The sequence below is a fragment of the Passer domesticus genome, chromosome 5, assembly GCF_036417665.1.
Source record: "Passer domesticus isolate bPasDom1 chromosome 5, bPasDom1.hap1, whole genome shotgun sequence".
Taxonomy (NCBI): Eukaryota; Metazoa; Chordata; class Aves; order Passeriformes; family Passeridae; genus Passer; species Passer domesticus.
This window is the reverse complement of record NC_087478.1, coordinates 36,234,399-36,246,636: the sequence shown is the minus strand read 5'-3', so window position 1 is coordinate 36,246,636 and position 12,238 is coordinate 36,234,399. Positions and strand designations below refer to the sequence as shown.

General features: G+C 42.3%; 1 long non-coding RNA gene across 1 annotated transcript in view; it reads right to left on the bottom strand.

Annotated features, from left to right (window-relative positions):
• The window catches only part of LOC135301336 (uncharacterized), a 120,762-nt gene that overhangs the window by 82,015 nt on the left and 26,509 nt on the right, over positions 1-12,238 (bottom strand). Inside the window, exon 2 of the long non-coding RNA XR_010363085.1 lies at positions 825-1,352. This is a non-coding gene — a long non-coding RNA (uncharacterized LOC135301336). The remainder of the gene's footprint in view (positions 1-824; positions 1,353-12,238) is intronic.

Genomic DNA, 12,238 nt, shown 5'->3' with positions numbered 1-12,238 from the left:
TCAGTCTAATCAGACTAATTTCTGGCAGGAAATGTGTTTACTTTCAATCATCTAAAGAACACAGTGACAAGGCAAACTTACCTGGATGATTTGTGTATAGTCCTCTATCTTCACTTGTCTCAGTTTCTTTTAAAGCTTAACCTTCAGGCTGAGTGACCTGGTTAATCCTTAGTCTGAGCCTAAGCACAACAATTATCATAATGTTTCTCAGCCTCCCAAGAGCACCTCAGCCCAGGTTTAGCCAATTTATTCCTTCCCAGGAAAACACATGTGAGTTCAGTTGTTCCAGAACACGAAATATTTCTTTCAGCAAATTTTTAGTCTGTGTTACATTAGCAATTGAACTTCTCCTCAGCAACAAAACCATAATAAATGTTCAGTTTCCATTGCACAAAGGGAAAATTGGAGCACAGTCTGCTTTGCTTCCTTTGCCTGTGAACTAATGAACACAGACCATAAATGACTGTCTGCAAGACATAGTTATCTGTCCCTGCAAAAGGAACCTACACTGCAGGAGAAAATGAGATTGCAAGAAAGACAGAAGCTGGAGGATTAATAATTGCAGGAAAGAAAACTCATTTAGGAGCCTAACACGGTCATTACATAACTAAGCTTTGTTCAAGACCGTTCAGATGATAAGGCAGTATAAACTCAGAATCAGCTAATGACTTGCTTGAAATGTGTTACAGGCTAAAGGGTTTTTTAGCATAAGCCTTGACCAAACCTTGATCAAGCTGACTGATATTATTAACTGATCATTTTTAAATGTGGTCTGTACACACAAAGAGTGCTTTTCTTTCCCCAGAAATGAAAATGGCTCTTACCTTGCTCAGAAGGTTTGTCTTTAGAGGGCATAGCAGAATTTTCCTAAGCCTTGTTCTTTTGGGTGCACATTTCCTTCACTCCAACAGTGCCAACAGGGGAGACCAGCCTGTTTCACTCCTCCAGCAACAGGAGTGAATCTCAGCTAGTTCTGCTTCTAAATTTGCTTTTCCAGAAACAAGCCATTTTTTAAGAGTCCACCAGCCAGAATGGCCAGCTCAGACCTGAACCATAATCCACATTATCCCCCAGCTACCTCAGCAATCTAATATTCTTCTCTGTCCCAGTGGGGGGATGGATGTCAGGCTGTCCATCTTCTGCTAGATGGCAGCAAAGCCATGAAACCTGTGGCTTCTCTGTTTGTTTTGTCATCAGCAAATCATGCTCATGGTTTTCATGGTCTTTCCTTCCTGGAAAAGGAAAGTAGCCCCATCCGCTTTTTCATGGTCTGTTTCGTGTCCTTCCAGGCAGCTGCTTCCCCATATCTCCACGTATGTCTCCCTTCGTGGTGGAAATTAATCCATTAGGCCCTAATATAAGAGAACAGAAGAACATAGGGAAAAGGAGGCATGATTATAGATTATAACTGTATGCTTATCAACATGGAAACAATGTCGAACTACTAGTTTTTAGCCCCTCTGTATTTCCATGGCTGTGCTGTTCCTTTTAGCAAAAAAAAACCAAACAAAAAAACCAAACCAAATAGATATTAACATCCAATTTGGGACAAAGTCTAATTTAACTTTAATTGGTGAAAATCTAATATTCACCAATTTATACTATTTTTTGCCAGATTTTATGAAAATGCATATTTTTTCAATAGTTCTGATCAAGATTTCTCTTGCTTCACTGTGCTAAAGAGATCTCCTGTTGCATATTAAACTACAGCATAAGAAGTGTATCAGTTTAGTAAATTCATCTGAAAGTTTAGAAAAGACACAACAATGCTAATGTGTCCCAGGGATTTAGCATTAAATAAATTTATGATTTTCAAACTTGTTTCATTTTAATGGCATCCCCAGGTTCAGATATTATTCTGCTGTTTGCCTGGGAATTGAAATGCTATGGATTAGATGAATGAAGGAATGATTGAAACCAAATCACCCTCTACTTGCTTGGAGTGCCAAATCACGCCAGTGCATGCAAAAGGTTTTCATCTCTAGTGTACAATTTTTGCAAAATGATTATAATTTGTTCCTTAATTGCTATAAAAGATTGGGCACTCATAGACAGTGGATAGCCAGTGACCATGTAGATTTATAATGACATTCAGCAGAAGAAAACAGCTGTGTGCAAACACCAATGTGAAAGGTGCATTCACTTACAGACAATCAGTGCAGCCCCCCACTGTCAGTGCAACGCAGAGGGTATAATGCCCTCTTGATCTCAAAACTTGAGCATTTTTAAAGTAATAACAGTATTTATTTATGTCTTCAAAGCACTTTGTAAGCATTAACTAATGAATCTTCACTACATATCTGTGAGGAAGACATTTTGCAGATGAGCTTATGCACAAAGAGATGCAATGATTTATCCAATGTCACTACACAGTCAACGTTAATGGAGACTAGTACACAGTGTTCACTGGACCACGTTCACATTGGGAACAAGGTCTTAAATATTTCATTGAAATTACATTGCACACCCTTGTCATCCAGAGCAGAACACTACTGCAGCTGTGACAAATGTCCCATTATCTTCTGTAGGATCATCTCCTCTACCTCTTGTCAAATATGCTGCTCTGTCTCCTTGGTTTATTCCCACAATACTGAATATAAAGAGAAATTATAGTACAGTGCAATTACCTACACACTCTTCCACAACTTGAATAGTTTTTAATTAGTACTTTATATATAAAATAAGAGGATTGCTCGAGAAAAATTTCTTTTACAGATCTGTCTAGTTTTTCAGTTGCCATAGTTAACTGTCCTAATGCAATTCTAGCTGAAGGAGTTGGTAAAAACATTATAATTATATGCCTGCTCCTGGAATTCACAGCTGGAACCAGCTCCTTGTTTACAGAATGATAAATTACTGGGCCAAATTCACAGGGCCTGGCACCAAGGACAAATGCAATGCTGACAGCCAAAGAGACAAGTGCTCTTAGCTGCTGCAAACCACTCCTCACCACTGCCCTGCTCCTCAGGAGCGTCCCCTCAGCTCATTCTTAGTCCAAACAATTCCATTCTGAGGCGTTGGTTACCTCAGCTCACAGGGACTGAACGGAGGAAGGGAGTTTCATGTATAGCCCTACCAGCACATCTGAGCAAACAGGAGATTTTGGCAGCCCAGAAGAAACAAAAAAGAGCAGGTAACACCCTCTTCCACTGCTGCATCTGTCTGTAGCGCATGCTTCCTTGCACACTGGGACAACACATCAATGTCGCTTCGGTCACCAGACACAAGTGATGCTTCAGTCCCACTCCTATTTCCATTGCTCCTGTAATCCCTCCTCAAAAAGACCAGATAATGAGGAGAAAGCCAGAAACATTAGACAATGTGGCACGCCAGAGCACCTCAGTCATAGCTGTCATTCACAGCATGAAAACATTTAATCCTAAAGGTAGGTACAGCCCACTGGAACATTTTACTATAGCTTTAGGTCCTTGGTGACCAGAGCTTGGGAAGCAGTTGAAGGATGATATGTGTGAATTTAACCTGCACCTCTTTTGTGACCTGCATACTTAGAGCACTGCTCAGCTTTTAACTTCCCTTGTTCAGGGGAGTTAAAGGTGACTCCCTCAGTTTTGTCATTGAAACCTATCACTGATACAGGTATCAGTGGCTGACCACTGACAGAGGCATCTTTGTACTGTTAATTATTCACTCAGACCTGAAGAACAAGGAGGATGACTGTCCTATTTTATTCATCATTTCACTTTTTGAAATTTTTCCTTTCCTGTCTACAGCGGAAACTGTTTTTGTCTCGCTGTTTGTTTTTGTCTTGCTTTTGCTGTATAATAGACTGTATCCTGCTTTCCTCCAATTGTAATTAAGGTAGACAAAGCCTTAAAGGGAAAAATGAGTTTGAACACTGACAAAATGCTACAGGGATAACTCTGAAACAAAGGCGATGTCTATCTGCCTACCTGAAACATCTGTAAACCATAAGGTAGTTAGCGTAAGCCTTCCTTCTTTTTCCTTTCCAAACTGTTCCAACCTGTTAACATTTTGGTGGTTTTCAACTACATCAGAAATAAAACAGGATATTTATGCCAAAAATGCATGATTTTTTGTTTCAGACAATAATAATTGTATGTCTTTTCATAGTAAAGCAATATTAGCTCACTTCTCACCAGAACAGACATCCTTTCTTTCCCTAAATTTCTGCATGTTCTGCCTCAGGTGAATGGCTAGTAAAGGGTCAAAGTTGGATCAGTTTATTTATCCAAATAATCCTGTTAAGAACAGCAGGGAGCCCGAAGGCTGGTAAGAAAAATAAGCCACTTGTTGAAATGTTTGGACCAAATAAGAGAAAATTAGTCCCATCTGCTTTTTATATATTCTTAAGGCAGAATGAATAACCAATGCAGGAAAATAAATTTCTGGTGTGTTTTAAAATCATCATTTAAAACTAAGAGGCAATTTTCAGAGAGTAGGGGGAAAAAAAGTTTCTTGGAAATAAATACTTTACCAGATTCTTGGGTTTTAACAGTAGGGCATGGAGATTCAGTTGGACAGAAACCATTACTGAGTTTGCTACACTTGGAAAAATGGACTTCTCTTTTTCCATGCAGCTTTTAAGCACCTGTTCTTATAGATACCACCAAGGTAGTAGATTGTGTCTCCTAAATGTGTTTCATTACATTTAATAGCACTTAATCTCAGACATTACAAACTGGGAATGGAGAGAATGCCTGGGAATGAAGAGAGCTACCAGCCCTGGAGAAGAGAGAGAAATGGGGAGAAGTTCCTTCAGCCCCTGTTCTAATTGATTTTTTTCCCCAGTTTCTGACCAATTCCATAAAATAGAATGTTATTTCTTATTTATGCATTTCAAGAAAAAATAATGGGAAAATGCCAGGAGAAGAAAACAATTGCCATGGCACCTATTTGAACAACAGCACCATTACAGATCCTGTTATAGTTTATAGCAACTGGGATTAGAAATACCACAGAGTACCCTCTTGCCATTCTTTTACAGACAAATCTGGGCTCTTCCAAAGCCGTGCCTGCCAGATTAGACCTGTAGCACTGATTTCCAAGGAGACATATGTTAAGTGTTGACAGGAAGGATTCAAAGCCCCTATCACTTTGAACAGGCCTTTGGCACTGTGAACACTGGATCAACGTCATCGTCCAGTGGATAAGTAGGGCAGGAGAACCTATTTGTTTTTAAATATTGAATTAGCACAGCTTAAAGCCCCATGAGTCTCCAAAACATTCTCCAGAATCAGCTTGGGCAGCCAGCATTCCAAGAGTATCTTTGTGTTTCATCTCTGTGGCCTCTTTCTCTCAGCTGTTCATTTGCCCAGGCTGTGCCAAGTCACCTTGGGCACTGGAGCAGCCAGGATGCACCAAGACCCTGGGCCCCTGGCCCTTACCATTTGTGTCACATCACATGTGGCAGTGCCACACAATGTGTGGGCATTGTACAGAGTGGGAGTGCCAAGATGCTGCCTTCCAGGTGCTGCCAGGTGCCCTGGAAGGGGCCTGTGCCTGATCAGTCTGACCACACACAGGCCTGGGCTCCAGGCAGGCTGGTGGGCATCACTCACACAGTGCCAGAGCAGCTTTGGCCCCCTCCAAGTAAATTCCCTTGGCATCTCAAGCACAACAAGCAAAAAGTAAAACAAATGGAAAACCCCAGTCCTGAAATATCCCCGAAGGCCAGAACATTAGCACACTACTAATTTTATAGAAAACCTTCAAGTGGCTTGCAATAGATTCCCACAAACAGGCATAGAGCAAAAGCTTCTCACCATGCTTGCTCACCTCCACAGGTGTTTCCTTCCTGCCCACGGGCACATGGGTGTCCTTGGGAAGTAAAACATGTTCTGTGCTTCTTTGGGAAAGCAAGGCAGCAAGCTATTTATGAAAAAGAAAAAGTGCACTTCAAAGTGCTATGGAAACACTTGGCTACACATCAGTGGCCATTGTTGCTGTCCCCTGTGCTGCCAGCCATGCTCTGGAGGCCGTGCAGCTGCTCCAGGTTCCTGCTGCAGCTGGCAGCACCACACGGCAGCCACAGCTGTCCAGCCTGGCTGCCTCTGCCCACGGCTGCAGCACGTGCCCTGCAGAAGAGCTCTTCTGACTACTGCAGCAGCTACACGTCTCTGCACTGCTTATTTCTGCCCAGATGAACTAAGAATTTCTGTTTCTTTATATAATAGACATCCTCCAGATGATTTCCAGTGAGGTGGAGCCCACTCTGTCTGTAGTCAGGCTTACACAGCCATCTAAGTCATTCCTGATTAATCCAATACCTTGAGTCTCCAGGGAAAAATTTGGGTCCCTCAGGAATGTGTGGAAAGTTTCAGGAGTGGAACACTGGAAAATGAGATAAATACAATCTATTGAAAGGCAAAATATGTATTAATTCAATTAAGTGTTTGGGATTTCTCCTTCCACTTTTTCAAAATTTCCCTTTTTGTTTACATAAATGGATCACATGTCCAATAGATGCACAATGAAAGGAAGAAGGATTTCCTACACTTAAGAGATACTTTTATACAGACATGGAGCGTACACTTTGAAACCAGGAAAGAAGGAAACTAACACTCAGCATGGGCTTGCAACTTCAAACAAGTGGGTATCTGCATGAAACAAAAGATAAATGTGTATTTGGACATCTGAACAGGAAAGCCAGCATCTTGTATGGGTACCAACACCATTATTTCTTAGAATCAACTCTTGAGGACTGGGATGTGTTTTCTAGGCTGACAGCAGGAAAGAGGATTTCCAGGATGCAGACAGCCTCCTTTAGCACTCCAGGAGTCATGGCACAGTCCTGGTCTAGGATAGGTGAACAGCAGAGAAAGATGGACGCTTTCTGATAGAACCTGAAGAAAGCTAGAAAATATCAACTGCCACCTGGAATTAGCTTGATTTACTGGACTCTTTAGTACAGTTTTTAAAAAAATCTTCCCTGACGTCATTGCAAAATCTTGTCTCTGTGGTGCCCCTTTCTGTTTCTGTCCATACACTGGCAATAAATATTTTTCTTAAAGTATGACACAACTAGCGTGTCCAGAAAAAATCCTGGTGAGTGGGATAAATGGAAGTGAAGACATCACTGCATTCCTTGGAATGGGAGAAGAAAGACAGTGCCACCTTTCAGAATTGTTTGAGGAGATGGTGCTGAGACATAATATGATTGCATCAGCTCAAGTCCAAGAGAAATCCACATAAGCTGCTGGTAAAGAAACCATTAGCAGGAGGCAATCCAATCCTGAGGAAAGCTAAATGTCATTATCCTCAACACAGTGTGCAAAATGCTGTACAGAAGGATGCTACCCCAACTGTTTCACAGCCTTCTGAAAGAGCCCAGCTGACAGGGGGCACAGGTCAGGGAACTGCCTGTCAGCTCACGTTTGTGTTGAGGAATACACCTGGTGCAGGCAGCTCGCTGCTGGGGGAGATGCAGATTGAGGTGCAGATTGAGCTCTGGTGGGAGCCTAAGACAAAAGGCCATGAACTGCCAACCCTTTGGATAACAAATGCACAAAGACCAGAGGCATCAGCCAGGTGGATGGACACTGAGGGAGCGAGCAGGAGAGGAGGTCTCAGGAGAAGAGCAAGACTTGTGCACAAGTAGACTGTGAGGGTGTAAAAGCCATGGGGTTCCTTGGTTGGGAGATCTCTCTTCAGAGACACCAACTTGGGCTGTTTCTGTGTTACTGCACTGTGAACAAATGGTTTTATGGGATGAGACATCTGAGATGCTACTGGGGAAAACCTGGGGTTGAACCAGTCAGGAAACCTGGTCTGAATGTAAATGGAGTTTGCAGGGAGTCAAGCAGGGTACCCATGGGCTCCCTGGAGCTGACCCCTGTGAAGGACCTTCAGTCCCAACAGTGAAAATCTGTTAGGAGTGTGATGGGCAGAGAGCCATGTGAATGGTCAGGCTGGGAATTTCCCTAACACTTTTATGTCCAGTGGGATTGGATCATCCAGAGACTGAAAGAATACAAAAGAAAGAGGTGGAGAGGCAAGAAGTGCTACTCTCTAGATCTGTATGGCAGGTCTTTCTCCATCTATTTGTCTCAGAGTCTCAAACGGCTAGCAACAGAGTCAGACTCATTGTACGTACAAAGAAGCTCATGGAAACAGCTCAAGGCTCTCTCAATACATGCAGACCAATGCAACGAACCATACTGCCCTCACAGCCTGCCTGATGCCTCCAAGAAAGAGAGAGGGAAGAAAATGGAGGGGGCACAGCTGCAGCATGTTGACAGTGCTAGGTTGCTGTGCAGGCTCAGCTGTGGAACTATTTTTCAAGTTCTTATTTTACTCTTAGCTAATTTCTTGCCTATCTGTCCACAGCAGAGTCACTGAGGTTACTGACTCCTTCGTTTCCTCTGTAGCATCCTCTAGATGGGATAGAGTAAATCAGCAGCGTGTCAGCCCTGGGCTGGCTCATATCATCATCAACAGAATTAACCACAAGCTGTAATCTTTCAATAGAAAAATATCTAGATCTTGAGTTTCCTACCAAATGAAAGTTTTGGAGTGCCATCCTGAGTCACCCAAGCTTCCTGAGCATCCAGTGAGAGACAGTCTGAAAGAGTAATTCAGGTTGTGAGAGGAATAAATGACATTCCAGATCCCTTGACTACAGGAATAGGAGAACTTAAAGCATTTAGATTCTTAATTCAGATGCCTCGTTAACTGCCTGTGATGTGATGGGATGAATTTGGGCCAAAGGTGTTCATGCCACTGCAACAACAGGACTCTGAGAAGGTTTCTGTTCTGTTTTCATTTGGATAAAGTCCAGCTCATCATTTTCCCATAAGCTTTGATCTCATCTCAGTGGCTCTGCTCAAGTCACTAATCCCCAAAAGCACAAAGCATTCCATTTTCAATTTAGAAAGAGAGTGGGCGTACAAATGAGTGTACCAAAATGAATTTTGGGTAACCAGAGCAAGATGGAGAAAATTATTTCCAAACCCTGTTCTCAGCAAGGGATGTGCTCCATTATCCTCTCCCATGATTCAGAGGAGAATATCAGACTTTATGCTGCTGCTGTACAGGCTGAGTGTTTAACAAGACATACTGTTCTCTTGTCTGAGGACACCTGGAATACACTAAGTGCATTTTAAGAAACCATTGCTTTTATTAACTGTAATTATACAGGCCAGTAATGAAAACTAGAAGAGACTATACCCAGTCTCTCCCAGCTATCAAGACTCATAACAACCAACATAAATTAGCTAGGCTATAAAGCAAATAGTTTTAAGACAACCAGAAATATTCAGGGTAGGAGTGTAACTGGCCCAACTCCCAACTTTCACACAACACATTCATATTCTTCTGTCTACCTTATGATTTCATGGTGTTTTTTCCTGGGGAGGGCTCTATGTGGAAAATTGAAGTACTGTCTTAAATTCCACACTAGATGTATATCTACAGAGTGGAGTCTTTCATACATATTTGCTGGAGAAAAAAAAAACATTTAAAGATAAGCTGCTGTTGATATTGAAGCTGTAGCATCATGGATGTGTGGGTTAGAATATACCTTTAAATGCCATCTACCCCAATCTCATGCTCAAAGCGGGATTGTTGCCATCCCAAGACTCTTCCTAATGGAAAGCAACATTAGGTTTCTGCTTATTTGCAAGTGACATGGTGGTTGACTTATCTGCAATGAGAGTGCCCTGTTGGCATCCATCCTCCATAAACACCCAGGACTTTTTGGGCAGGACTACCACCAGTCAGTCACTTCCCAGCCTGTGCTGATACATGGGGTTATTCTGCAACAGGTGCAAAACTCTGCATTTCTCCTTGTCAAACTATTTGAGCTGTTTAGGTTGGCCTGGTCCTTATGTTTAGCAAAGGTGTTTTAGATGTAAGCTCTGCCACTCATCTTGTCAAATGTTAATTTTAATTAAATATCTTGTAAAAATTCACTGATGGTTCATTCTGTGAAATCATTCAGGCTGCTGATGAAAAAGTTAAGCAACATCTTCAGTACTCCTCTTGTAAGTGACAACCAATCAGATGTGAGCCACCCTTTGAGTCCAGAGGTTCACCTGCTTTTCAGTCCCCCAAGCATTTTGTTTCTCTAGTCCATATTTCTTCAGCTTCCAAATGAGAATGCTGTGGGTGATGGATGGCACCAAGATCATTAATAAAGTCATGATGTATTGCCTACATGGCTCTCTCCTTCTCCACAGTCACACTGTTGTAAAAGGCAATCCATGTTGATTATTTCTGAGTACCTTCTTGCCCATCTCATGTCTGTAAATGGATTCTAAGAAGACATATCCTATAATCTTTTCAGGAACAAAAGTGAAGTTGGCTGTACAAAATACTTGCTTCTTTTCTCTTTTCTTTTCTTTTCTTTTCTTTTCTTTTCTTTTCTTTTCTTTTCTTTTCTTTTCTTTTCTTTTCTTTTCTTTTCTTTTCTTTTCTTTTCTTTTCTTTTCTTTTCTTGTGTGAGAAAGAGATTCTCAAAGAAAGGTCTGGCAGGACTAAACCCTCTGCCCTATCATCCTACTCCTTCCTGAAAGCATATGCATTAGACAGAAAAAATTACAGAGTATAATAGAAGCAAGGGTGTCAGGGCTTTGACTCTGCTCCTTTCTAGTCCAATAGTTATGTTTTCATTGAGAATAAAATGTTTTTTTCCTGCTTGTATCCTGCACCTCAGACTGGGAAAATCAGAATCCCATTTCCCTTGCAAGTAGGGTCTCCTACAGCCTTAACAGCTTTTTGGATCTTCCTGTCTGTTAAATCACTCCCAGCACCTTCAACAGTGCTGTGTTTGTTGGCCTCTTTCCTTATCTTATACACACACAGAGTTTCTTTAACTCCTTTCAAATGGGCTTTTGAGGTTTTCTTTAGCACTTTGGATATCAAGTTATCCATTAATACTCTTTGCTGAGGCAAAGCATTCAATGATTATACTTAGCGTTGTTTCTCCAGCCTCCCTCCCTAACCAGGATGTTTATTTTCCATAAGACTCTTACAAGTTTAATCTCCTCACTGGAATTTACATTTGTCTAGCAAACACAAATTCCCTCCCACTGGCACCCGCTAGCCTCTAACAAGGTAAGCTGTTCTTACAGGATGTCAGGCTCCCCAGCAACAAACAAAATCTCTTCTACCCAAGATCCCTTCGGCTTTTGCAATGTGCTGGCTCTGGAAACATATTGATGGGGGTGCTTTTTGAAGGGCCTTGCGGGTGCTCAGTTTGAAGAAACAGTCAGCACCAGCTATCTCAGCCTCCTTCAGCCAGCTGGCCGTGACTCTTGCCAAGTGGAACGGCTGTTTACCAAGATTTACCCTTCTTAGCAGAATTTTTGTAAGGACTTACCAATAATGGGGATTAGTCCTGATTTGAGCTCTCAGTAGACCAGATGTCAGTACAGGCACATCCATGCAATCCCCAGCTCACAGGAAGAACCAGCTCCTTCTGCACCCAAAGTTTGTCCCTGTTTGAAGGTGCAACCTACTCCACCAGTGGGAACCACTGGTTTCTGGGGCTCTGCTCAGGACAGCAGCAGCCACCATCCCCTGGCTGGTGTGTTATGCCCAGTTCAGAGACAATAACTCCTCCTCCAAGGATTCAGCTCTGCAACTTGCACAGGAGGTTCTAGTTCAATTCCCCACGTGTATGCCAAGCTCTGGAAAGGGAGTCTGTGGCTCTTATACTTTGTATACACTGTGCTGGCAAGAGCACTTGTGTTAGCATGGCTGCATCTACACTACGGCTGCTGCTGGCACTGATTTTCTGTATTAAAACACATGCCTCTACCCCAGCCAACATTCCTGCTGCAGCCAACATTTCTAGGGTAAGCCTAGCTGGAGCTCCCGGCCAGCTGTAATTGCAACCGGCAGCGTCTGTGCTCTTTGGTGAAAGCTTTGTCCTGGAGCACAACATTCTAGCAATGGCTCAGCAGTAATGCTTAACCAGGCATGGGAATGCTTCTGAGTTCTTCCATCTTTCAGCCTATAGAAAGGATCTCAGAGTAATGGTAGATTTACACTCATTACATCACTACAAGGATTCCTGCCTCACTGGAAACCTTTCCTGGACTTCAGAGAGAATGGAAAGTTTGGAGGAGAGCTGTTTTCAAAGCAAAACCATTCCAGAATACCCACCTCCAGCCAAACAATAGAGGTTTGGTACCATCTGTCACAGTCTAACCAGCTTCTAGCTGCATCTGAGCATGCTTACGAGAAAGAGCCATGATGAGAGACATCTACTGTCACATACAGGAAAATGAAAGGAAAATTAAACACAGCTAAAAGC